At 38.0% G+C, this 26,671-nt stretch overlaps 2 long non-coding RNA genes across 2 annotated transcripts in view; one reads left to right on the top strand and one right to left on the bottom strand.

Annotated features, from left to right (window-relative positions):
• The window catches only part of LOC112645556 (uncharacterized), a 61,367-nt gene that overhangs the window by 13,512 nt on the left and 21,184 nt on the right, over positions 1–26,671 (bottom strand). The window contains exon 4 of the long non-coding RNA XR_003127121.3: positions 15,576–15,706. This is a non-coding gene — a long non-coding RNA (uncharacterized LOC112645556). The remainder of the gene's footprint in view (positions 1–15,575; positions 15,707–26,671) is intronic.
• Positions 1–26,671, top strand: part of LOC112645557 (uncharacterized) — a 32,920-nt gene that overhangs the window by 5,507 nt on the left and 742 nt on the right. Inside the window, exons 2-3 of the long non-coding RNA XR_003127122.3 lie at positions 16,513–16,562; positions 18,429–18,716. This is a non-coding gene — a long non-coding RNA (uncharacterized LOC112645557). The remainder of the gene's footprint in view (positions 1–16,512; positions 16,563–18,428; positions 18,717–26,671) is intronic.

Raw genomic sequence — 26,671 nt, 5'->3', positions numbered from 1 at the left:
GCCATAAGAAAACAAGACAATATGAAATTTAACAGAAATAATAGTCAGTGGAAACAGAGAAATTCCAGATACTGAAGCTGTCAAACACAAATATTAAAATGCTCAAGCAGGTGAAAGATAAGATTTGAAAATTTCAGCAGGGATCTAGAAACAAAAAGAAAAAGGAAATCCAAGAATTGAAAAATAAAATAACATGAGTTAAGAACTCAGTGGATGGATTATTCAGCAATCTGTGCAGATAAAGAAAGAATTAATGAATGAGAAGATAAAGCAGAAGAAAATATTTAAATGTAAGCATGGAGAGATAATTGTTTGGAAAATTTTGAAGAGAAGATAAGAAATGCAGAAGACACAGAAAGAAGACCTAACACACCAGTAATTGAAGTCCAAGAAGACAGAATGATAACAATGACGAAGAATTCTTCCCAAAAAATTTTAAAACATCAACCCATCAACTCAAGAAAACTTAAGAACAATGAGCATAAGTATGAAGAAATCCATACCTAAACCAATCATAATAAAACTACTAAACCAAAGACAAAGAAAAAAATGTTAAACTAGACAAAGAAAAAAGATAGATTGCTTTTAAACAAGCAAAAGTTAGTCTAATAGATGACTTCTCATCAAAAACAATGAACCCAAAAGACAGTGAAATACTATCTTTAAAATGCTAAAAGGGAAGGACTATGAGGCTAGAAGCCTATTTTCAGCAAATTGGTCTTCAAAAACAAAGGTGAAATAGAACATTTTCATACAAACAAAAAGAATTTAATTTCAGTAGAGTTACACTAAAGGAAATATTAAAGAATATTTTTCAGACAGTAGGAAAAATAGCCCCAAATGGTAGTCTGAAGGTGAAGAAAGGAAGAAAGAGCAATATATATGTGCTAAATCAAAATGTATATTGGCTGTCTTAAACATAATAATACTATATTGTAGGGATTGCATTTTATATAAAGAATCAAAATATTAGGCAACAGTGGCATGTAAGCCAGTAAAAAGGTAAAAAGAGTTAAAGAATTCTATGATTCTTATATTTTTCTGGGATGAGATAAAGGTATTATTAAATTAGAATTATATAAGTCAAGTATACATATTGTAAGTAAACATGTATACGTATATTGTAAACAGTTAAGGATAAGCACCTTAAAGTTGTTTAAAAGAATGTATAACATTTAGGCTAACTGAAGAGGAAATGGAATCATAGAAAACATTTGATTAATCCCAAAGAAAGCCCAAAATGGGAGAAGAGGAATATAGACCATGAAGGACAAAGAGAAAGTATTGGGTAAGGTGGCAGACTTAAGCCCTGATATATCAGTAATGGAAATAATAATATAAACAGATTAAATGTTTCCAAATTTAAAAGACAAAGACTAATTAAAATGACAAAGAGGCATTGAATCTTTTTTAAATCTACTGTATGTTGTTTATGAGAATTATATATAAAACGTAAAGATACAAGAAAGTTGAAAATAAAGGATGGAAAAAAGATATACCCCTCATACACTAACCAAAAGAAAGCTGTATGGCTATGTTAATATTAGTAGATTAACAAAGGATACATTAAGGCAAAAATCATTACCATAGATAAATATGAAAAATTCATGATGATACACACTTCAATTAATGGGGCAGAAGAAATCATTCTAAATTTGCATGAAACTAATAATAGGCTCAGAATATATAAGAATTTGAAGGGACTCTGAAGGGAAATAGACAAAATGACAATCATGGTAGATTTTAACACACTTCTCAGTGTCAGGCAGACAAAAAATAATCAGTGAATGTATAGATTTGAGCCACACAATAAAATTTCGGCATAATGAAAGGGTACAGAACACTGCATTTGACTCAAGAATGCACTTAAAGCAAGTTTCAACTGTTATCACTAGATGTCTGAAATCACAGAAGATGTTTTGTCATCATAATGTAAGCAGACTAAAAAGTAATAAGAATAAAATGACTAGTGGAGCCCCTGAGTGGCTCAGTCAGGTAAGCATCTACTTGCAGCTCAGGTCATGATCTCAGGATCCTGGGATGCCTGCTTAGTGGGGAGCATGCTTCCTCTCCCTCTCCCTCTGCCGCTCTCCTTGTTTGTGCTCTCTTGCTCTGTCAAACAAATAAATAAATCTTTAAAAAAAAAAAAGAGAATAAAACAACTAGAAAATTCCTATATGTTTGAAAATTAATGACCTATGAGTCATAGAAAGAATTACAATGTAAATTAGAGAATATGTTGATTTTTTTTTTTTTAGAATATGTTGATTAATGAATGAAAATACTATACACCAAGTAATTAGGTAAACTAAAACCATGTTTAGAGGAAAAATTTGCATATATTAAAGGGGAAAAAAAGCCTTAGAAACCAATGAACTAAGCACCCACCCAAAGAAGTTAGAAAAAATTAAACCAAAGGAAAGTAGAAAGAAAGAATTGACGAGTAGAAATTAGTGATATATAGAACCATAATGCAGTAAAGAAAATCAACAAAGGCCAAAGTTATTCTTTGAAAAGGCTAATAAAATGGATAAACTCCTAACAAGATAAAAAGGAAGAAGGTTACAAATAAGTGCTTTCAAGAATGAACAAAGGGATGTGACCATAGATCTTAATAAATATGTATAGAGAGAATATTAGTATGCATAAATAGTTAAGTTTCTAAAAATGTGGGGATTTTTCCTGTTATCCTGTCAAAAACTCATATTTAGCTTCATTGTAATGTTGACAGAAAACAGACTCTATATGAAATCAATTCATTGAAATTTATGGCTCAGTATATGGTCAATTTTTAAAAGTATTCTAAATATGCTTGAAAAGAACATTTATTCTGCAGCTGTTGAGTGTAGGGTTTTATAAGAAAATTAGGTCAAGTGTGTCAACAGTCCTATTGTTATATCTTTCTTGGTTTTGTCTGTTTGTTCTTAGTAGATACTAAGAGATATCCTAAAATCTCTCACTGTAGATTAGGATTTAATATTTCTATTTGTAGTTTTGTTAATTTTTGCTTTATAGCATTTGAAGCCCAATTTCATGTTCATCTTGGTTGACAAGTTAATCTTCAGTTCAGTTGTCACCCCGTTGAAAGTAATCTTTATTTTTTTTCTATCGCTGTTTTTTTTGTCTTTAGTTATCAACAGTTTTTAACATATATATTAACAAAAAAATTTTTTAAAGATCTTATTTATTTATTCATTCATGAGAGACAGAGAGAGAGAGAGAGAGAGAGAGAGAGAGAGACGCAGACATAGGCAGAGGGAGAAGCAGGCTCCTGACGTGGGACTCAGTCCCGGGTCTCCAGATCAGGCCCTGGGCCGAAGGTGGCACTAAACTGCTGAGCCACCTGGGCTGTCCTATATTACCAAAATTTATAACATATATTCATATGTATTTGAGGGTGTGGTTTTCTTTGTATTTACCCTACTCGAAGCTCACAGTCTTCATGAATCTATGCCCAGACGTCTTTTTTCTATTTTTTTAATAAAAAAAATTTTTTTTAGGGATCCCTGGGTGGCGCAGCGGTTTGGCGCCTGCCTTTGGCCCAGGGCGCGATCCTGGAGACCCGGGATCGAATCCCACGTGGGGCTCCCGGTGCATGGAGCCTGCTTCTCCCTCTGCCTGTGTCTCTGCCTCTCTGTCTCTCTCTGTGACTATCATAAAAAAAAAAAAAAAAAAAAAAAAAAATTTTTTAAAGATTTATTTAGTTATTTGAGAAAGCATGCATATGTGTGGGGGAGGGGGAGAGGGAGAGACAGAAACTTAAGCAGGCTCCCCTCTGAGTGCACAACCCAACACAAGGCTTGATCTCATGACCCTGAGATCAACACCTGAGTGAAACCAAGAGTCAGATGCCCAGGCATGCCTGGCTTGATGTCTTTTCAACAAATATTTAACTATTATTATCTCTTCGAGTGTTATTTCTGTCACATTCTCTCTCTCCTCTCTTTGGAATCTAATTACATATATGTTGGACTTTCTCGCTGTATCTCATTATACCTCTCACCCTTTCTTCTGCATTTCCCCTTCTTCCTGTAGTTCATTGTTGCCATTCTCTTCTGGTTTGCTTTCCAGCATCTTACTAATGTTGCTAGATGCAACATTAGCATCATCTGGGGACTTGTTTGAAATGCAAAATCTCAGCCCCAACAAGGTCTACTGAACCACTGATAAAGGGGTATTGAAATTTCCAGCCATAATTGTCAGTTTGTCTATTTCTTCTTGCAGTTCTATCTTCTTGCAGTTTTTGCTTCATATACTTTGAATCTTTGTTATTGAGTGAATTAACCTTTGTTATTGAGTGAATGACCTGAGAATAGTTATTTCTTCTTGTTTAAATGACAATTTTATCATTATGAAATGATAATCCCTGTTATTATTTTTTATATGAAATCTATTTTGCCTGGTATTAATATGGCCACTCCAACTTCCCTTCAATTAGTGTTAGCATGGCGTGTCTTTTTTCATTCTTTTACTTTTAACTCATTTGGGTCCTTATATTTGAAGTATGTTTCTAGTAAACAGCATTTGGTTGAATCTTGCATTTTTATCCATTATGAGACTTTCTGCCTTTTCTTTGAGGTGTTTAGACCATTTACATTTAATGTGATTACTGATATGGTTAGATTTAAATCTATCATCTTGCTACTTGTTTTCTATTTTTTCTTACTATTATTTGTTCCCCTTTTCTTCTTTTTCTGTCTTCCTTTGAATTAATCAAAGATCTTTTATGATTTTATTTTATCTCCTTTGTGAGCTGATTAAACATAACTCTTGTTTTGGTTAGTGCTTGGTCTAGAGTTTACAATACATATTTAACTTAGCACAATCTGCCTTCAAATGATATTTTACCACCTTGTGGTAAAATATTATCTTATATTTTATTTATAAAATTTATTTATATTTAAGATAAATAAATATCTTATACTATATATAAGAACCTTACAGTAGTATACTTCCATTTCTCCTGTCAAGATCTTTAGGAAATTGTTGCCATACATTTCATATAAGTTTATATTACTCTATAATCTTTGCCTGTCTGATCCTGCTACATATTGTTTCTGCTGGTTCTCCTTATGATGCCTTTTCTTGTTGTTATTTATTTTGTATATGTTTTTATTTGTTAAATTTTATTGTGTGTTCATATTTTTTAGAACTTCACCACGGTATGGATGTCTAGGTGGCTCAGTTGGTTAAAGCATCAACTCTTGATCTCAGCTCAGGTCTGATCTCAGGGTTGTGATTTCATGACCCCACATTGGGCTCTGTGATGGGTGTGGAGCCTACTTAAAAAACAAAACAAAACAAAACAAAAAACAAAAAACAAAACAAAACCCAAAACAAACAAACAAAAAAGCTTCACCTAGGTAAATTCTTTAAGCTTATAAGGAAGGTAGGTTTCTCCAGAGAGAGGATTTTCACTAGTTTCTGTCTATTGTCCTCAAGCACTACCAGAATGGGAACATTTTTTGCTTTTTCTTTTTAAGATTTTATTTATTTTGAGAGAGAGAAAGAGAAAGAAAGAGAACATGTGGTAGGGGAAGGGCAGAGAAAGAGGAAGAGGGGGAGAAGTAGCCCCCCCCAATGGAGTACAGAGCGCCATGTGGGGCTCAATCTCATGACCCTGAGAGCATGACCTGAGCTGAAATCACGAGTTAGATGCTTGGGGTGCCTGGGTGGCTCAGTTGGTTAAGCATTGGACTTTTGGTTTCAGCTCAGGTCATGCTTTCAGGGTCCTGAGATTAAGCCCCATGTCTGGCTCCCCACTCAGCAGAGAGTCAGCTTGTCTCCCTCTGTTTCTGCCCCAGCCCTTCCCCCTAAAAGTTGGATGTTCAACCAACTGAGCCACCCTGGTGCCCCCTAAAATGGAAACATTTTTTTTTTAAATGGAAACATTTTATATGAAAACTTCAGATTGAGATTTTGTTCAGAAAGTCTAGATGTATGAATTTTGGGTACAAACTTGTATGAGGATTTGTTTGTGATTACATTCAAGAGGGACTGGTTCTCGTCCTATCTTAGCACTTTATTTCCAGATTGGTAATTTTCCATGAAATTCCCTGAGGGTGGCAGGGTGGGCTTCTTTCTAGTTTGTTCTTGCTTTAAGGGTATAATCTCTGGCATCTCAGTTATATGATCGAAGTCTCCTATTAGACTCCCTATTTTGGATAGGCCTCAAGCTATGTCCTGCACTCCACAGCCAAAAAGGAAATAAAAATCAAACTTCATGTTCATCTTCTTTAGCAAATGCCCTGAAGGCAAAGAAGAAACAGCTATGCTTCTCTTTCTGAGCAACTCTCTTTACCTGGTTTTTGGTGTGAGTGCTTCTTACTTTCTTGCCAGCTCATTGATTCATTTAATAATTTATTTAAAAGTTGCTTTCATCTGGCATTTTTAGTTGCTTTCCATAGGAAGGTTGGCCAGGGTATCTCATCCATTGCACTGTCAATAATGGACATCCTCTAGAGTGATGTTTCTAAAACACCAACTAGGTCATTTTGCTTTACTCTCTAAACATCTTCAATGGTTTCAGTGCTTTCACAATAACATGGAAACTCCTTTGTTTGATACCCAAAGATTTTCTGATCTTTGCTCCTGCTCATCTCTCTGGTCTTATTGCCTATACAGCATTCTCACATCTCTCTGACCTATGTGTGTCATTTTTTCTCTCAGCGTAGGCACTGCTTTTCCAGGAAGCCACCCACAACTCAGTCTGGGTACATGCTCTCTTGAGCTGTTCACAAACACTACACTGCTTACCCTAACTGCAATGTAAACCATCTGTTGCTAGATTAATCCCTACAGGATATACTTTTCCAGCATAGGCTGTAGCTGATAACAGGTATTCATTTCTTAAGTGAATGAATAAGCAAACCATTATCAATATGGTTCAGAGGTTACTGAGTGTTAGAATGGACTAAGATTTCATAAAGGATAGGGGATATGAGTCAGAATACTTCATAAAATTTAAATGTAACCTGATACTAATTTTCCAAAAAGTTCAAAGTCTTAAAAATTTTTCACAAGTCATATGTTCTGAACCTTTTCTGCAGAAAAACCTCAGGCAGTTAAATTAAAGAAGCATTGTCTTCACAGGTTTGCATCTTCCTAACAAAATTCTGAGCAGTACAGGATGTCCATTTCTTGCTTAGAATTAGAAAAATAACACAAAGCAGGTCAGCTCTCCATGAGCAGAGCGAAATGAAGGATTGCTGTTTGGGGGATGGGGTGCAATTAGGGAAGTAGGAGGAGATTTGGTCCTTTTTTATAAATATGATGATTGATTTGTACTAGAGTTGACCTGAATATCATCCAGTCAGTAGCATTAATTTTTACCAATACTGGCTATAGAGAACTGTCCTTACTTTTCCTCCTCCCTTCCAGAACTATCTACCAGCTGCATTTTCCTCCTCTGTGATAACAACAACAAAGTCCAATTTGAAATACAAACCCAAGAAGTGCAAAAATTCCAACTGAAACAAGAAATCATATGTGAAGACATTAATTTTCACTGTTATTGTTCCAGCTGTTACACTGTTAATTGATATAACCTATTTATTCATAAATAAATATATTCATAGCAAAAATATGGATAATCAAACCTGATATAACCGCCTGTCTAAAGATCTAAATTTCTTCAATCTTAGAAAATTCTTTTTTTTTTTTAATTTTTATTTATTTATGATAGTCACAGAGAGAGAGAGAGGCGCAGAGACACAGGCAGAGGGAGAAGCAGGCTCCATGCACCGGGAGCCCCATGTGGGATTCGATCCCGGGTCTCCAGGATCGCGCCCTGGGCCAAAGGCAGGCGCCAAACCGCTGCGCCACCCAGGGATCCCTGATCTTAGAAAATTCTTAAATGCAATTATTTGTCAGTGGGTGGAAAAGAATCTTTCTTAACTTATAGTACTTTCTGCAGCTTGGTGAAGGTAAAATTTCTTAATTTGGCAATTTAGTGTGGATTAGTATGTCTTCATGATCTATAGATGAAAGCTCAAAATTAAGTAAGGATGCATAATATCATTTAATTATTATGCTGCTACATTTATTTGGTGGCCACAAAAATGCCCCAAAAGAGCTCCATACATTTGATGGCATTTAAAATTTTGTATATTAAAGTTTATAGTTTGGGAGCACCTGGGTGGTACAGTCAGTTAAGTGTCTGACTCTTGGTTTCAGCTCAGGTTGTGGTCTTAGTTGTGAGATCAAGCCCTGCACTGGGCTCCATGCTCAGCACAGAGTCTGCTTGAGATTCTCTTTTCCCCTCCCTCTGCCCCTCTCACTTGTGTTCTCTCTCCCTCTCCCTCAAATAAATAAATAAATCTTGTTTAAAAAATAAAATAAAATTTATGGTTTCTATATTGCTACATACTAAAAAGCAAGAGCAAATAAAGCAACATCAATATCTAAGAAATGAACATGATAAAATGTTATGTTCAAAGCTAAATGATGCCGAATCACAGCTATCCACCCTGTAGGCCAATCTTCTAGAGACATATGGCAGTTTGACCCCAGCCAGTTGCAAAGGCTGTCTTGAAATAGGGGCTGCTTTAAAATGTACTTCTGCATCAAAAATAGGTGCCCACATCCCAACCAACACCTCATGTTATCTTAGGCTTGTCAGGGAACGCATAACCCATGAAGACCAAGATAAGACAACTGTTCCCCAGGGGGTATCCTAAGGCACTCAGAGAAGCTAGGCTCCCTGCTTCTGGAAAGGCCCATGCCAGGTTGTCCCTCTGCAGCCTGTAGCAATAAAACTTTACTATACCTGTGTTCTTAATGAAATATCAGCATAAGTCTTGTTTTCTCTCTTGTATATCTAGAAATGAAGGAGACCCACAACACAATACAGGCAACCAAACTTAACTTCTATTTTAGTATAATTGATCAGTTGATAATCTTCCTGAGTCATAGTTTCCTCAACTGTAAAACTGAAATCAGCTCTCTAGCCCCACACAGTTATTGTAAGGAACATTCATGAAAGAACCACACACCTCACAGTTCCCCTATCTATATGGCAGATCTTAGGGACAGGGACACTTGTGCTTGGCACATTTTTGGAAACTGATAAGTGTATGAAATAAATGTTAGGTAGATGTTCTAGTTATCTTTCCCTGGGGGAACAAATTACCCCAAACCTTAGGAACTTAAAAACAACAAAAATGTATTATATCATACAGGTTCTGAAAATCAGGAATCTGAGAGCAGATTAGCTGAGTGGTTTTAGCTCAGAGGCTTTTATGAGGTTGTAGTCAATCTGTTACATAGGGTTTCCATCATCACAAGATTAAATGAGGCTGGAGAATCCACTTTCAAGCTCACATGCTGTTGCTGGATCTGTTTCTCACTGGCTTTGGGCCAGGGGGCTTCAGTTCCTCTCTACATAGTGCTAACCTTAGGACTGCTTACAACATTGCAACTGGCTTTCCTCAGAGCAAACAAGGAAGAAAGCAAGAGAGAGCCCCCAAGATGGAACCCACATATCTTTTATGACCTAATCTTAGAAGTTACATGTCTCCCCTTCTGCCATATGTTATTGGTCACACAGACCAATCCTGGTATAATATAGGAGGAGACTACACGAGGTTATGAATAATCAGAAATGGGGCCCATTGGAGACCATCTTGGGGCTGGCCACCATATTAAATGAATGAATAAAGATGCCCTTTAGGATATTCCCATGACCTATTCATCAAGTTTCCATGAGGAAGGTTCCGCATAAACAACTTGTGACCTCTTATATCTCATGCTTTACTACTTGCCTCATCCAGGAATGGGGTATAATGGTGGGCAATAGCCACTGGTCCATATTTCTTAACTGGATCATCTATTTGAACTTATGAGTAAAAATACTCTCTTCCTTCTGAACTAGTTCATGGCAGAAATCCTGTTTGACTACAGACCTAAACATGCCTTCAGATGGACAGTTCCAAGGTTTAAATTGGTTACCGGAAGTCAGAGAAGCCACCTGGCTAGGATGTCTGACCATTCTCTTCAATATGTCATCACTGTAACAGAGATGATATTCAATCTCCATCCATGTGATTCTCACTTCTCTCCTTGGCTGGTTTTGAACTTAGACAAGGAACAAGAACATTCTTTATTATCATCCAGCAAAAAGGAATATCATATCAGAATGAAGCAATTTCATTTAATGCCAGTGGGATATTTTTTTAACTTTGTTTTTTAAGATTTTATTTATTTTCTTGTGTGTGTGTGAGAGAGAGAGAGCATGAGCAGGGGGAGGGGCAGAGGGAGAAGCAGACTACTTGCTGAGCAGGGAGCCCAACACAGGACTTGATCCCTTTGATCATGACCTAAGCTGAAGGCAGACATTTAACCAACTGAGCCACTCAGGTGTCCCCACCACAGGATATTTTATATAATCACAACTGAACAAGATCAATCTTCATTTTAGGAATTTTACTTGTTGATTCTCCTCAGTGAGATAGAGGAAAATTTTAATATGGTAATTAGATTATTTTTTTCCCTAGGAATTTAAATCCTTAATGTTCATGATCTTTGTAGGGGTATTTACTCCCTATAGAATGCTAAATCAGAAATTTAGCCATGGCACTGTAAATGCACTCAGAGTTTTAGTTATTTGCACTCAAACTGCAATGGAATAACCATGAGATCCTAAAGGATTGTAATTTTATAAGATTCAGTCACTTCTGTTTTTACATGCCACTGGACTCTGGCTAAGCCTACTGTGTGATATGACTCTTGAGTTCCTGTAAGATATTAATGTAATTCTTCAATTGTAAGATACACTTCCCCCACATTTTAATGTTTCTGGGATGAAGATGTCAAAAGAAACTTGCCAGCTCTTTCTTTTGTTACTATACGTGTGATGCATTCTAAAATTAGTGGTGTTTTAGAATCAAAGAAATGTAAATTTATGGCACCTGGGCTTATGGAAATCTTCCAGCTTGAACTGTCTAGGTGAAAGTTGTTCAACAATAACATTTGGTATGCTTTTCCTGATAGTTTTTGATATGCAATTTGCCTGTGTCTCCTGGCAACCTTGATTGGCTTTGATTTCTTGGGAGATTTGGGGAATACTAAACCAATAATATATCTAGTTGGAGAGGCCATTCACACTGACACAAGCAGAGACTTCACCAGAGGACATATGATATCCTTTGTTCCTAGGCTGTCCTGAATGCCTACTGGGGCTATTTTTAAGGAGTGAGCCCTTCTATTTGTGCCTCAGAGTCCTGGAAATTGAACTGGAAGATTGCAGTTCTTCCAGGGTGAGGTAGGACTGGGACACCAAGATAGGTAGAGGAAAGAAGTTTCTCAGAGCATCTAAATGCTTAGGAGTACCTAGGTGGCTCAGTTGGTTAAGCATCTGACTCTTGATTTCTGCTCAGTCATGATCTTGAGGTTATGAGATTAAGCCCCACGTAGGGCTCTGCACAGGGTGTGGAGCCTGCTTGAGATTCTCTGTCTCCCTCTCCCTCTAATACCCCCCCACTCATGCTTCCTCTCTCTCTCTCAAATATATATATATAAACATATACATATATGTAAAAACATATACATATATATGTACATATACAAAATAACATACATTTTATATATATATATATTTAAAAACACAGGCTGGAGAAATGGCCCTTGACTAGAATGGTGGAATATGCTATAATCCTGGTCTAAGAAAAAGGGAAAGCAGAAGTGAGTGATTCTGTTAAAAAAAAAAAAAAAAGAAGTGGAAAATAACAAGCTACAGCCCTTAGGAATTTAGTGTATGCTTGTATTTGAGAATTAGCAATGATGTGGAAGCAAGCTGCTAACATCTTTAACCACACCAAATATTTCTCTATGATACCACTACAAGAAAAAGAGTCAGTAAAGAAAAAAGATTTGGGGGGAAGATTAGATTCAACCCGTGAGAATAGAATTCATGGCTTCATGTTGCTGGCTAAGAAATATGCTCCCCTCGTTTGAAAGTATTTATATTCAAAAGAATTTCTGTATTGGCTTTATCTGTAAGCCCAGGCAGAGGTGAAGGTGCATATAAATTAGAGGCAAAGAGTCTGCTATACACCATAATATGACCCATAGCAAGGCAAAGGATCCACTAGTGATAAAAAATGCACTACACAGACCACGAAAGGGCCAAACCTCAGGCCAAACATTCTCACAGCAATTTACAGAAGCCCTAATTTGGAGGCCTAATGTAAGGGTAGTTATTATTGTTGCATGTATAAAATGATTCCTTATCTAGTCCCTGTAGCTTCATGTTATTACTCCACAGTCATAAAGTATAAGGAGGATACTCGTTCCAAGCGCCCACCCCTAACACCAAGATGAACTCCTAGCAGCCACATTTGGACCACCTGACCAGGCTCTCTGGCCCCAGCTGGCTGGATCGGGGGGTGGGCAAGTGTCCAGCTGAGCCAATCAGATGCTGAGAATGAGGAGTTCAATTTGGACTATTTCTTTGTATGATGGGACATGAACCTGGAACCTAGAGTGTGTCTATCACAGGCTTTCAGGCAGGAGGAGAGGGATGAAGCTGGTTCTGTAGGAGAAGTGGAGGCAAAGAAACAAGAAAGGAGAACACAGGTACAAAGAGTCCTGATGGGTCCTGGTTCTAGTCTTCCCTGAGGCTCAAGACTCAGCCTCATCAAATGTAGCTCCATTAAATGGCCATCTGTGCACAATGGATCTATTTGCCTCTGTTTACTTGTGTTAGCTTGAACTTGTTTGTAGTGCTTGACACTAAGAGTCTTAAGATAGTACCATAGATTTAATACAACTTAATATACGCCACATTTCTCTTGTCTAACTGTGAACCACACTGTTCCCTGCCCCCCCACCCCCAGTCTAGGGTAGGCCAGAGGGATGAGAGAATGGGAGACATAGTGTTAATATAAAGGTGGCTCTTGCAGTGGAGAAAAAGATAACTTTTAATATAAAAGAAAAGAATTATGACCTCTTTATTCCCTGCTGGCTATATTCCCAGCTTTAGAGCAGTGACTTACACATGACAAGTACTACTAAATATTTGTTCAACTGAATTTAAGTATACTGACTGAATTCAGTGTCTCAAACTAATGTCCAACATGAAGCATCACACTTCATATGGCAACATTAGAGGCATACACAGTAAATGAGGAATGAGAAAAGGATAGATGCTATTTCTGTTGTTATTTAATGCTATCCCAGAAATAATAGCCAGTATGTTAAGCAGGAACAGGGTGTGAAATAAAATGCTATATAAAATTCTAGGTGAGTCAGTGGTTGAGCATCTGCCTTTGGTTCAGGTCATGATCCTGAGGTCCTGGGATCAAGTTCCACATCAGGCTCCCCTTGGGGACCCTGCTTCTCCCTCTGCCTATGTCTCTGCCTCTCTCTCTGTATCTCTCATGAATAAATAAATAAATAAAATTTTAAAAATTCTTGGAGGGCAGCCTGGGTGGCTCAGCGGTTTAGTGCCACCTTCGGCCCAGGGCCTGGTCTTGGAGACCTGGGATCGAGTCCTATGTCGGGCTCCCTGCATGGAGCCTGCTTCTCCCTCTGCCTGTGTCTCTGTCTCTCTCTCTCTGTGTCTCTCATGAATAAATAAATAAAATCTTTAAAAAAATAAAAATAAATTCTTGGAATATGAAATAGATGTACTTTTCCCTATTCCTCCAGCTGAGCACCTTGTCATTACACATGAAATGAACATAATACTCAAGGTGGAGAGCAATAAGCAGACTGGCCAGGGACCTTTCGGGTGACCACCACGTTGTCCTCAAGGAACAACATAGTAGTTAGTTCTCTGGATTTTCTTCTGCCTTAAATGTCTTGGATTTGTATTTAAAGAAACTGCAACCCAGGCACACCAAACTACACAGAGAAACAAACAAAAATCCTCCTCAAAACTTTGTTGTTTCTAGCCAAAGGACCAGGAAAGAGACTAGGGAGACAGAAACTTTAGAAAATAACTGTTCTACTCCACTAAATGCTACAGGAAAAAACTGCGGCCCCAGCTGCCAGCAAAGGGTGAGTGTGGAGCCTAGACTTCCATCCTCATCAGGCTATAATACCAGCCTACTCAGAGAAGGGTAAATAGGGAGCTGGGATTTCCACCCCCATCCTGCAATAACAAAGCACTCTTCACTCTCCCCCACAGAGGTGGTGTGAAAGACACCCGAAGTAGAGTCAGCACTTTCACCACTGTCCAGTGGCATGAAACTAGCACACCCCTCCCTTTGGTGTCAGTGGAGGCCATGTGGAAAGTAATAATAATCCACTCATACCTCCCAACCAGGGTGACGTCAGTGAAGCCCTATTGGGGAGCTGGAACTCTTACCCCAGGCCCCAGCCAACAGTAACTAGGAGCTTCCCCCCTTCTCCCAGGAGAGGCCAAGTAGAAACCTGAATTCTACCACTGCCTGGCAGTAATAAAGCAAACCACCTTTTCCCTGTGGAGCAGTGTCAAAACAAAACAAAACCAAAAACTAGGTAAAACAAAAGGTTTCAACGAGATCCAGATTCTCATAATACCCCAAATGTCCAAGTTTCAATCAAAAATCACTCATCATACCAAAACAGGAAAATCTCACCTTGAATGAAAAAGATAATCAGTAGAAAAAAGACAATCAGTAGAATGAAAAAAGATAATCAGGAGGAAAAAAAAAAGACAATCAGTAGACAATCTCACCTTGAATGAAAAAAGACAATCAGTAGATGTGAATACCAAGATAACAGAGATGTTACAATTATCTAAAAAATATTTCAAAGTAGTCGTCATAAAATATTTCAACAAGTAATTATGAATAAGCCTGAAACAAATGAGAAAATAGAAAATTGAAAATATTCAGCAAATGATAGAAGATATAAAGAAGAAGCAGATGGATGGATAGAAGATATAAAGAAAAACCTCAAAAATACAGTAATTTTTTTTTAACTCAATTTGTTTAAAAGCTCAACACGGAGGGGACAGAGGAATAAAAGAGGAAAGAAGCAGTAAATTTGAAGTAAAACAATAGAAATTACCCAATCTGAACAATACAGAGAAAGCAGACTTAAAAAAAAAAAATGAGTAGAGTCTCAGGAACCAGTGAGACTATCACAAAAGATTTGACATTCATGCCATCAGGATCCTAGAAGAGGAGAAAGAGGATTGAGCCAAAAACTATTCAAAGATACAATGGTTAAGGGATCCCTGGGTGGCGCAGCGGTTTGGTGCCTGCCTTTGGCCCAGGGTGTGATCCTGGAGACCCGGGATCGAATCCCACATTGGGCTCCCGGTGCATGGAGCCTGCTTCTCCCTCTGCCTATGTCTCTGCCTCTCTCTCTCTCTCTCTCTGTAACTATCATAAATAAATAAAAATTTAAAAAAAATTAAAAAAAAAAAACATTCAAAGATACAATGGTTAAATATTCCCCAAACTTGGCAAAAACAGATGCCTATAGATTGGAGAAGTTTTTCTGATCCCATTATCTCAAACAAGATAAATCCAAAGAAATCCAAGATATCCAAAGAAACACCAAGATACACAGTAGTTAAACTCCTTAAAGCTAAGGGCAAAGAATATATCTTCAAAGCAGTAATAGAGCAACAGTGCCTTACTTACAGGAGAAGAACAGTTTGGATGACTGCTGGGTTCCCATCAGAAACCACGGAGACCAGAAGAAAGTGGCACAATTTTCAAGCACTGAGAGAAAAGGACTGTTGATCCAGAATTCTATATCCAGTGACCATATCCTTAAAGAATAAAGTAGAAATCAGGACATTTTCATATGAAGGAAAATTAATTTACTGACAGCAGACAACCTGCAAAGAATGGCTAAGGGCACAGAAATGACTCTATGAAAGAAGGAAATTTAGAACATCAGGAAAGAAGACAGAATAATAGAAAAAAATATGGTTAAATACATTTTCCTTCATCTCTTAAGTTTTCTAAATTCTGTTTGACAGTTAAAGAAATTATAATACTGTCTAACATGATTCTAAATGTATACACAAGAAATACTTGCAGTGGGGACAGGTAAATGTATACAAAGGGAGATAGGTTTCCACAATTCACTCAAACTGGTAAAATGCCAACACCAATAGACTATGAGAAGTTATGTCTATAATATTGGACATCTAGAGCAACCACTAAGAAAGCTATACAAGGAAAGAAATGCAGTGAAAAACACAATAAATTATTTTTTTAAAACACGATATATTAAAATGGAATTCTAAAAAACAAATCCATAGGAAGGCAGAAAAAATAAAATAAAAAAATAAAAACAGAAGGAATAAGCAGGAAATATAAAATAGCAGACGTAAGCCCTAATATATCAATAATTACATTTAAGGTAAAAAGCCTAAATATAAAACAAAAGCCTAAATATACCAATTAAAAGACAGAGTGGTAGACTGGTTTGAAAAATATGACCCAACTATATATGCTGTCTATTGGAAATGTACTTCAAATATAATGATTGCCTTATTTCCTTCAGGCCGCTATAACAAAATGCCATAGACCAGGTGATTTATAAACAATGAATATTTATTTCTTACAGTTTTGGAGACTGGGACTTCGAAGATCAAGGCACCACAGATTTGGTATCTGGTGAGAACCTACTTCCCAGTTTATAGACTGTCATCTTTTCACTGTTTTCATAAGGCAGAAATGTGCAAAAAAGATCTTTCTGAGGTCTTTTTTATAAAATCCCATTCAAGAGACAGAGCCCTCATGCCCTAATCACCTCTCAAAGGCCCCACCTCCAAATGCCAACGTACTGGGGATTGATGATAATGTGATTTTGAGGTGGCGGACACAAACAGTCTTAGCAATGATATAGATAGATAGGTTAAGAGTAATAGGATGAAGAAAGCTATACCATGCAAACCTTACTCAAAAGAAAACAGGAATGGATATATTAATATCAGGTAAAGCAGACTTCACAGCAAAGAAAATTACCAGGGGAAAAGAGGTTAATACATAATGATAAATAGGTCAATTCTCCTAGGAGACAGCAATCCTGATTGTGTATACACCAAACAAAAGAGCTGCAGAATATAGGCCTTCCTTAACTTATGATGGTGTTGTCCCCTCAGAGTTGAAAATAGTGGTTTTGTTGTTGTTGTTGTTGTTGTTTTAAAGATTTTATTTATTTATTCATGGGAGACACACAGAGAGAGAGGCAGAGACATTGGCAGAGGGAGAAGCAGGCTCCCTGCAGGGAGCCCGATACGGGACTCAATCCCAGAACTCCAGGATCACGGCCTGGGCCGAAGGCAGGCACTAAACCACTGAGCCACCCAGGTGTCCTGGATTTGGGTGGATTTTGAAGAAAGAAACCAACAGATGTTGCTACTGGATTTAGATGTATGGGTGAGAAAGAGTAGATTCCAAAATGAACAAGCAACTGGAAGAATAGGGTCCTGAGCTGGGCACGCCTGGAGATGGTGCAGGTTTTAGGGTGGTTCCAGCTGATGTATATTTGACATCCAAGTGAAGATACTGGGTAGATGGAAAATACAAAGCATGCTCATAAACATAAACATCCGTGGCTTTCAAATCTCCTGTAATGAGTTACACTATGTTTAATTAGTTACTACTATTACTATTTAATTATATATTTATTAAATATAACATTTCTTTATTGCTATTTAATGATTATTTTATCCAAAAAAGTGATTGAAAAAGCCATTGGCTGTACTTCATTGAATCAAGAACCTCAGAGAACCTCAGAATCCTCAGCATTACTAACTTAGCAGATTTGCCCTCTCTGCAGTTCAGAGGAGATTAAGAAACGCATGTGAGTCTCCTTGAGGAGGCAAAGTCAGTTAGGGAGATGATTCCCTAGAGCCATAGGAAAACCTTCTGCTGAAGGAAGAGTGGGCCCAGCCTTCACACCACCCAGCACAGTGACAGGCCCAAACCACCCCCCTGAGGCAAGATCCAGCACCCTAAGATAGAGGAAGATTCTTTCCTCGCTCTGCCCAAGAGGACAAAATGGCAGCTTAAAAGTGATGAAAACTTAGGCCAGGTATCTAGGTAAGGAAGTGGACTGAATCCCACAAACACCAATGGAGCACTTACTACTTGCCAGGTATAGGAGACACAAACAGGAACATAGCAAAGAGTCTTCGGTGCAGTAGGGAGAAAAATTAACATCAGGAACAAGAAGGGGAAAGAAAGGAATGGACATGTATTACCAACCACTCAGTTGCCACTTATTTCCTTACAACTAGGCTGTGGGACAGATGTCCACACTTGCAAAGGGGTATGTGACCAACACTCCAGCACAAATGCCTAGATGCAGGGGCAAGCCCAAAACATTTAACAACAGATGGGGGGGGGCATCCTGGCCAATCACCAGCCCAAGCAGAGGGTGGGGAAATCCACTGAGAAATGAACTAACACTTTGTCCTAAAGAATAACCAGAAGTTTCTTATAGGGAAATTAACCTTCTTGGCTTTTGTTTTCCAGAAGCCTAAGCTCCTTGAGGGGCAAGAGGGGAAAGCCTGAATCTGTGGGGACATAGCAGGGCGTAGAGAGAACACAAGCTGCCCACCCATCCAGGAAGAGACTGAGTCAGCAGGTGCCATGAGTAGTAGGAAGAGTGCTACTCATTGGGAGGTACCAGCTCAGTGTGCCTGGAAAGGCTGGAAGCTGGAGTCCAGGCTCCCAGCATTGGCTGTGATCCCAGGGCCAAGCTCATGATAGAAGCAGCACAGCTACCTGCCTCCCGGGGAGCTTGGAAATGAGGCCACTGAGGTGAGTGAGAGACTAAAGATGGGTCTCTTCCCACTTTGTCCGGGCACCAAAGAAGCCTCCTAGATCTTTGTGAGGCCCTGTGGGGAGGACACTTTGTTCCCACCCCCAGGATGAATAGGATCAAATTTCCCTCCAACTCTGTCATGTGGGAATTCAGAATTCAATTTATTTTGATTTAAAGGAAATAAAGGGAAGCTTCATTTCTTTTACATGGGGGTCTATAGACTAAGATGAATACCCTTCATTGAGGTTTCAAAGCCCCCTAGTCATTTATTTATGGAGCAAAACTGGACAGGGTGAGTAGAAAAGATGTTCAACTGGGGCTGTGGTTTTATAGCTCTCTAAGGACAGCTTCCTTCATTATACAAATAATATTTTCACTCCTGCTATGGGCAGCCTCTGGACTGGCTGTTGGCAACAGAAACTTAACAAGGACACAGGCCCTGCCCTTAGGGACATCAGTCTGGAGACAGATGTGCCCACAAACGATTCCTGAGGTCCTTGTAGCTGAAAGAGACAATTCAAAAGTCGAGTTTATTACTATTCATCTGAGACCAATCCTGGTTGGTCCGTGGTCAGGAACAAGGCACCACCACACAGAGGCAGGTGTCTACATTGTAAGTTAAAAGTTTCTAGGACCCACACACAAGGGTATGCCTGGATAATTCAATCCAATTCAGTGCTAGTCACAGCATCTCTTATGGGAACCCTGCTCTCTAAAGGCCTCTATGGCCAACAAATATTGTGAAATTATAGGGAAAGCCCAGAATTTCCTAACAAACAGTGAGCCAGAATGGGAATAGAGGAATAGGAGCTGAAAGTTTTAGTTAGATTAAAAAAAAAAAAAGGCAAATAAAAATAGTCTACATGGAAAAGTTATGTGCTTTAAAAGCTAAGATTCCTTGGCCCAGTATACTGCACTACGCATATATGATTTATATTTTCTTTGCATAGCCAGAGAGTCCCACCTGGAAGTAAAAGCAAATAGGATCAATCTAGGAGAATTTAATAAAAGAGATTATTTGCAAAGATGTGGGCAAGGTATAGGTAAGCCTCGAAGGATGGGCAGTGCCCTATGGCCAATAAGACCAGATCCTTTGTGACAGCTGGTCTGAAGCCTGAGGTCTTTGCGAAGAGAGCCACCTGCTGAAAGCTGTGGCCTTTAGTAAAGGATTCAGTCAGCTTAGGGCAACCTCCCAGGGAGAAAGCTGAAGGAATAAATACTGCAGCCTCACTCTCCATTGGAGAGTATGATTGGGCTCTATAATAACAGAATGTGGAAAAAAACAGAAGGCAAGGCAAAAATAAAAAGGGGTGGGGGGGCATGCCTGGGTGGCTCAGTCAGTCAAGTGTCCAACTCTTGGTTTCAGCTCAAGTCATGATCTCAGAGTCATGAGACTCAGTGCTGCCTCAGGCCTGCGCTCAGTACGTGGAGTCTGCTTATCCCCCTCTCTCCCTCTCTGCTCCTACCCCCCACCTCTGCTCACACATGCTCTCTCTTTCAAGTAAATAAATAAAATCTTTATTTTTAAAGGGAAGATAATTGAAACTCTAGGAAAAACTCACACCATAAGCTCCAAGAGAAACTAACAGCACAACCAAAACTAACACTATAAAGTCATAACAAAATATTGCGAAATCAGGGCAGATTTGAGTAGAAGTAAGCAGACCCAGGGAAAAAAATGGAATTTAAATTCTGAGTAATGGAGAAAATAACCTAGAAGATACTAGTAATAGAATAAATAAAACATTTTTTTTCTTTCATGAAGAATAAAGAAAGGTAAGCGGCAAAGGGAGTGGGGATAAATATACTAGAAAGGTATGGTCTAAATTTAATGGAGAAGAAGACAGGATATGAATGTGAGCAATTAGTTGAATATAAAAACAAATCCTTTCGAGCATTCTTCTATGAGTAGCATAAGCATAAGGTCACTGGAATCCCTGAGAAGGACTGTAATCATAGTCTCAGCTCCAAAGAAAATAGTATTTCTTCTTTTTTATTAACATTTAATCTTTATAATGTTCATGACTTACTGCCTGGAACTCTCTTTCCCCAGATATCCACATAGTTTAGCCCTTACCTCCTTCAGGACTTCACTCAAATATCACCTTTTAGAGAGACCTTTCTATCTAAATTGCAAAATATACAGGTGTGTGTGTGCATATATACACACATATACACACATTCCATATAGCTTAAATTTTTCCCCTAGGCACAACTAGCATACTAAACATTTTCTTCATCTTATTTATTTTCTGTTCCTTCCACTAGAAAGTATGTTCCACTAGGGCAGGGATTTTTTAAAAATATATGCTACTGTATTTACTGCTGTTTCCCCAGCACCAAGGACAGGGGCTGTCTCATGGTAGGTCCACAATGGGTATTTGTTGCATTAACAAATGTTGAATCAAGCCATAGGCAAGTCAAAAAAGCTATAATTGTATTTATGTGACAGAGATGAAATGTCATTGTACTTGGCAAAGCAAATATAAAGGCGACAATTCACATAGGTTGGGGGGTTGGGGGGTAGAAAGGTAAAAAAATATATAAAAGAGGGAAAAAGAAGGTTAAGAGGCTAATATTCTTATTTTACCACATGGTAATCAAGAGGCTGGCCAGAGGTGGTGAAATAAGAAATACAGGTTTAAAAAGGTTATTTAAAGTTGCAAATGTGTCAGTTAAAATAATAAAAAATAGTAATATAACCATATTGCAATGAGTGAACCAGAGGAGGCAAAAGACATATAAACTAAATTTCATCAAATATAACATAAATCCATTAAATCATTCTGAAGTTGAGACATCCAGAAATAAAAGTATAAACAAATATTTACAGTGTGGAGATAATCTCAGAAGACCGTATAGCAGAAATGGTTAAACATGATTGCTGTGAAATTGTGGTTTCAATAATGAATGACTACATTGTACAAGCCTGCCACTTCTGTAGATAGCAACTATAAACTCTGGACAAAATATTTTTAAAAACTATTTGACAGCACCAGGAAGTGACTCAAAACAAGCATAAAGAGCAGAGAATTCAATGCCTGAAAGAAGGGAATTGCACAGGTAAGATCTATGTTCTTGCTAATTTTCCCAAAAGGCACTGTATAGTCTGCATAGGGGTAGCAGCTAGAACTGAAACTGAAAGCCTGAACTGGCTTGAAATGTTAGGGTGTGAAATGTTAGCCAGAGCAGTGGAAACTTGATGGGAGAAAAGCCAATGGTTAAAAAAAGGAGCCACCGAATGGAATGGGGAGTCACATTTGCATACAACTCCCCTCAAATCCCTAGTTAACCCTGAACTGTGAATATTCAGGAAAACTCTGTGAAGCCTGCTGGGAAGCAACAGCTGGAAGACTGGAAAAATTGAACAGAGATTTCAGCTGTCACCCAGTGCAGGGGAGACAGTTTGGATTTGGAATCCACCCAAGTCGAGGGAACTTGGTAAACACTTGGGTTTTCCATTAAGCCCACAGAAGGGTCATGCTGGAGAAGATGATGTCCCAAGACAAAGAACTTACCAAGAGACTAAGGCAAAAACTGAAACACGCTCACCTTGACAAAGTGTGATCCTAAGAAAAGAAAGCAATCTTAGGTTCAGGGGGACTGGCCACTAATTAGACCACTTGATAGAACCAAAAGAAACACTCTTTAGAGAACTAGGACAGAATCCAGAGTTTCTACAACATATCATGGAAAATGCCCCATATATAAGTTTTAAAAAGTTAGACATACAAAGAGACTATAAGATGTGACTACTGGTCATGGAAGAAAAACTCCATTTAATAAAAATAGATGCCAAGATGATCCAGATGTTGAAATTAGTAGACAAGGATTTAAAACAACTGTTATAAAATATTCAAAGAATTAAAAGAAATTTCAGGGACACCTGGGTGGCTCAGCAGTTGATCATCTGCCTTCAGCTCAGGGCTTGATCCCAGGCTCCCTGCGAGGAGCCTGCTTCTCTGCCTCTCTCTCTCTCTCTCTCTCTGTCTCTCATGAATAAATAAATAAATCTTTAAAAGAAGTTTCAGCAGAAAATGGGAACTACACAGAAAATTTTAAAACTGAAAAGGGCACCTGAAATGAAAAATGTACTGAATAAGTTAACAATAAATTCAGTGTGGCAGAAGAGAGGGTAAGCATACTTTAAGATAGATCAAGGGGCACCTGGGTGGCTCAGTTGGTTAAACGTCTGCTATCGGCTCAGGTCATGATACCAAGGTCCTGGGATAGAGCCCAGACTCCCTCTGCCCCTCCCCTCTGTTCATGCTCTCTTTTACTCTCTCTCAAATAAATAAAATTAAAAAAAAAAAAAAAAAGATGGAGCAATAGAAATTTTCCCGTATAAAAAAGAAAATATGAAGGGAAAAAAGTCTCAGTGAACAGAGATAATATCAAGTGCTCTAACATTATGTGCAGTTGAAGTTTTAGAAGGAAATGATGAATAGAACAATATTAATAAAACAATGGCCTAAAATTCCCAAACTTAGTTATAAAAAAAAAGGTTGTGAGTGCCTGGGTGGCTCAGTCTCTTGGTTTCAGCTCAGGCCATGATCTCAGGGTGGTGAGGTCAAGCCCTTTACCAGGTTCTGTGCTCAGCAAGGAGCCTGCTTGAGATTCTCTCTCCCCTCCTTCTGCCCATCTCTCCTGCTCATGCTCTCCTCTCCAAAATAAATAAATAAACCTTAAAAACAAAAACAAACAAAACAAGCAAACAAAAACAAAGGTTCAAGAAGCTCTGTATCTACCGAGAATGAACACAATCAGTTATATCATAATTAAATTTCTAGAAACTAAAGATAAAAAGAAAATGTTGAAAGCAGTCAAAAGAGGAGAAAAGAGACATATCACACATGGGGTACAAACATAAGATTTTTCACTGATGTTTCATGAGAAATAATGGAGGTGAGTTGACAATGGAATGACATCTCTAAAATGTTGAAGAAAAATGCTATCAACACTGGATTCTAATTCAGTGAAAATATCCTCCAAAAATGAGATGAAATAAAGATATTTTCAGATAAATGAAAGCTAAAAGCATTTGTCATTGGACTTGTAACACAAGTAATGCTAAAGGGAGTTCTTCAGGCTGAAGAAAAATGATACCAGATGGAAACTTGAATTTCAGTAAGGAATACAGAATACTAGATGGTAAATAACTTCGTAAACATACAAGACTTTTTTCTTCCCATATTTACTTTAAAAACTGTTAGAAGCGGGATCCCTGGGTGGCGCAGCGGTTTGGCGCCTGCCTTTGGCCCAGGGCGCGATCCTGGAGACCCGGGATCGAATCCCACGTCGGGCTCCCGGTGCATGGAGCCTGTTTCTCCCTCTGCCTGTGTCTCTGCCTCTCTCTCTCTCTCTGTAACTATCATAAATAAATAAAAAAATTAAAAAAAAATAAATAAAAACTGTTAGAAGCAAAATAATAGCACTGTAAGGTCGGGTTTGTACATCTGTAAAAATAAAAGATATAACAACTTTGGCATAAAGCATGGGATGGAAGAGTAGATAAATGAAATGAATCTATTTTAAGGTTGTTACATGTGTGAAGTATAAAGCAGGAACTGTGATACGAGAAGTATAAGGTGTGAAATGAGAAGTGCTGGATGTGAAGCATTAAGTGAACAGAGGTACAATATAATTTTAAATAGGATTTGATAAGTTAAATATATATAATATATATTACTAAAATATTATATTTATATATTATATATATATAAGAATCCAATAATGGGAAATAAAATGAAATCTGAAAAACACTCCATTAATCCAAAAAGGATAAAAGGATCAAAGGAATGATGGCCAAAAGAAAAAATAAGACAAATAACAAGATGGTAGATCTAAACTCAACCATTCCAATAATCGCATTAAGTGTAAATAAAGGATATGTTTCAATTAAATGGCAAAGAATGTAAGACATTAGACAAAAGTAGTACTCAACTATACGCTACCTATAAAAGATGCACTTTAAATATAAAATAAAGTGTGAGAAAATATATACCATGCTAACAGTAAGCATAAGAAGGCTACCATGGTCATTTTAATAATCAGAAAAGTAAACTTCAAGACAAACAGTATTTCTACAGGTAGAATGGACTATTTCATTATGATAAAGCAGCAACTCATTGCGAAAATATAATTATCCTAAATGCATATGCACCTAATAACAAAGCTTTAAAACACATGAAGTAAAATTGACAGACATAAAGGGTGAAATCAACAGCTATACAAAAATGATTTAGAAATGAATCATAGACCTAAATTTATAAGATAAACTACAAAACTGCTATAGAAAACAAAGGAGAAAATCTTCATAACCTTGAAGTAGACCGTGATATTATAATAAATACATATTTGGTTTTCATCCCCATCTCTAAAACCCTTGGAATTTCCTGTGATGGCAGCAATAAAGAGGTCTCTTTTTGTTATTGAGGTGATTTGGAAAGCACAGAAGGAAGGAGCTTGTTGTGAGGAGAGCTAACCATATGATTAGAGGGTTAGAACTTTCAGTCCCCCCTCCTGCCTTCAGGGAAAGGAGAGGAGCTAGAAGTTAAATCAATCACCAGTGGCCAATGATTTCACCAATTGTGCCTGTAAAATGAAGCCTCCATAAAGACCCAAAGGGAAGGGGCTCAGAGAGCTTCAGGTTGGAGAACCAGAATGCTTCCACATACTACCATGCCAGGCCCAAATTCCAGGAGGACAGAGACTCTTTTGTTCAGGACTTCACCCTATGTATCTCTTCATCTAGCTATTGATTCATGTCCTTTAATACCTTTTGTAATAACCTGGTAATCTAGAAGGTAAATGGGTTTCCTGAGTTCTGTGAACTGCTCTAGCAAATTCATCACCCAAGGAAGGGTCATGGGAACCTCCAATCTGTCGCCGGTGGTCAGACACATGGGTAACCCAAGCTAGAGAATGGCATCTCAAGTGGAGCGCAATCTTGTGGGACTGAGCCCTTAGCTTGTGGGAGCTGATGCTATCTCTGGGAAGATAGTGTCAAAATTGAGTTGAACTGTAGGACATCCAGCTGGTGTCAAAGCATTGCTCGTTGGTGTGGGAAACTGCCTCCCACATTGGGATTAGGGTGCAGGACAAATATAGGCAAAGACTTCTTAGAATACAAAAAGCACTAACTGTAAAGGAAAAAAGTCAATAGCATGCACTTCATAAAAACTGAAAATCTCTGCTAACCAAAAAGCTGAACTCTTTCCTCCTAAGATTGCCAACAAGACAAGTATATCCACTCTTACCACCTCTGTTCAGCATTGCACTGGAGGTTCTGGCCAGGGAAGTTGGCAAGAAAAAGAAATAAAAAGCATCCAGGCTGAAAAGGCAGAAACATAACTATCTTTATTCTCAGACAACATCATCTTGTATATAGAAAACCCTGAATCCACATTTAAAAAAAAAAAAAAAAGAGGGAAAGACTCCAAAAATAAGTGAGTGCAGCAAGTTGGCAGGATGCAGGACCAACATACAAAAATCAATTATATTTCCATATGTTAGCAATGAACATCTGAGATGAAATCAAGCAAACAGTTCATTCATAACAGCATCAAAAAGAAATAAATACTTAGGAATAAACTTAACAAGAGAGGTAGAAAAACTCATACTCTAAAGACTACAAAACTTTGTTGGAAGAATTAAAGAAGATCTAAACAATTGGAGAGGGCAGCCTGGGTGGCTCACCGGTTTAGCACTGCCTTCAGCCCAGGGTGTGATCCTGGAGACCTAGGATCGAGTCCCACATCGGGCTCCTTGCATGGAGCCTGCTTCTCCCTCTGCCTGTGTCTCTCCCTCTCTCTGTCTGTCTCTCATGAATAAATAAATAAAATCTTTTTTAAAATTCTTAAAAAAATAAATGGAGAGATATCACATCTTCATGAGTTAGAAGGACTTGATATTGTTAAAATTTTCTACCAATTGACCTAAGACTCCTTGT

The sequence above is a fragment of the Canis lupus genome, chromosome 1 (genome assembly GCF_003254725.2).
Source record: "Canis lupus dingo isolate Sandy chromosome 1, ASM325472v2, whole genome shotgun sequence".
Lineage (NCBI taxonomy): Eukaryota > Metazoa > Chordata > Mammalia > Carnivora > Canidae > Canis > Canis lupus.
Note: the sequence above shows the minus strand (reverse complement) of the source record. Positions and strands in the feature narration are given on the sequence as shown.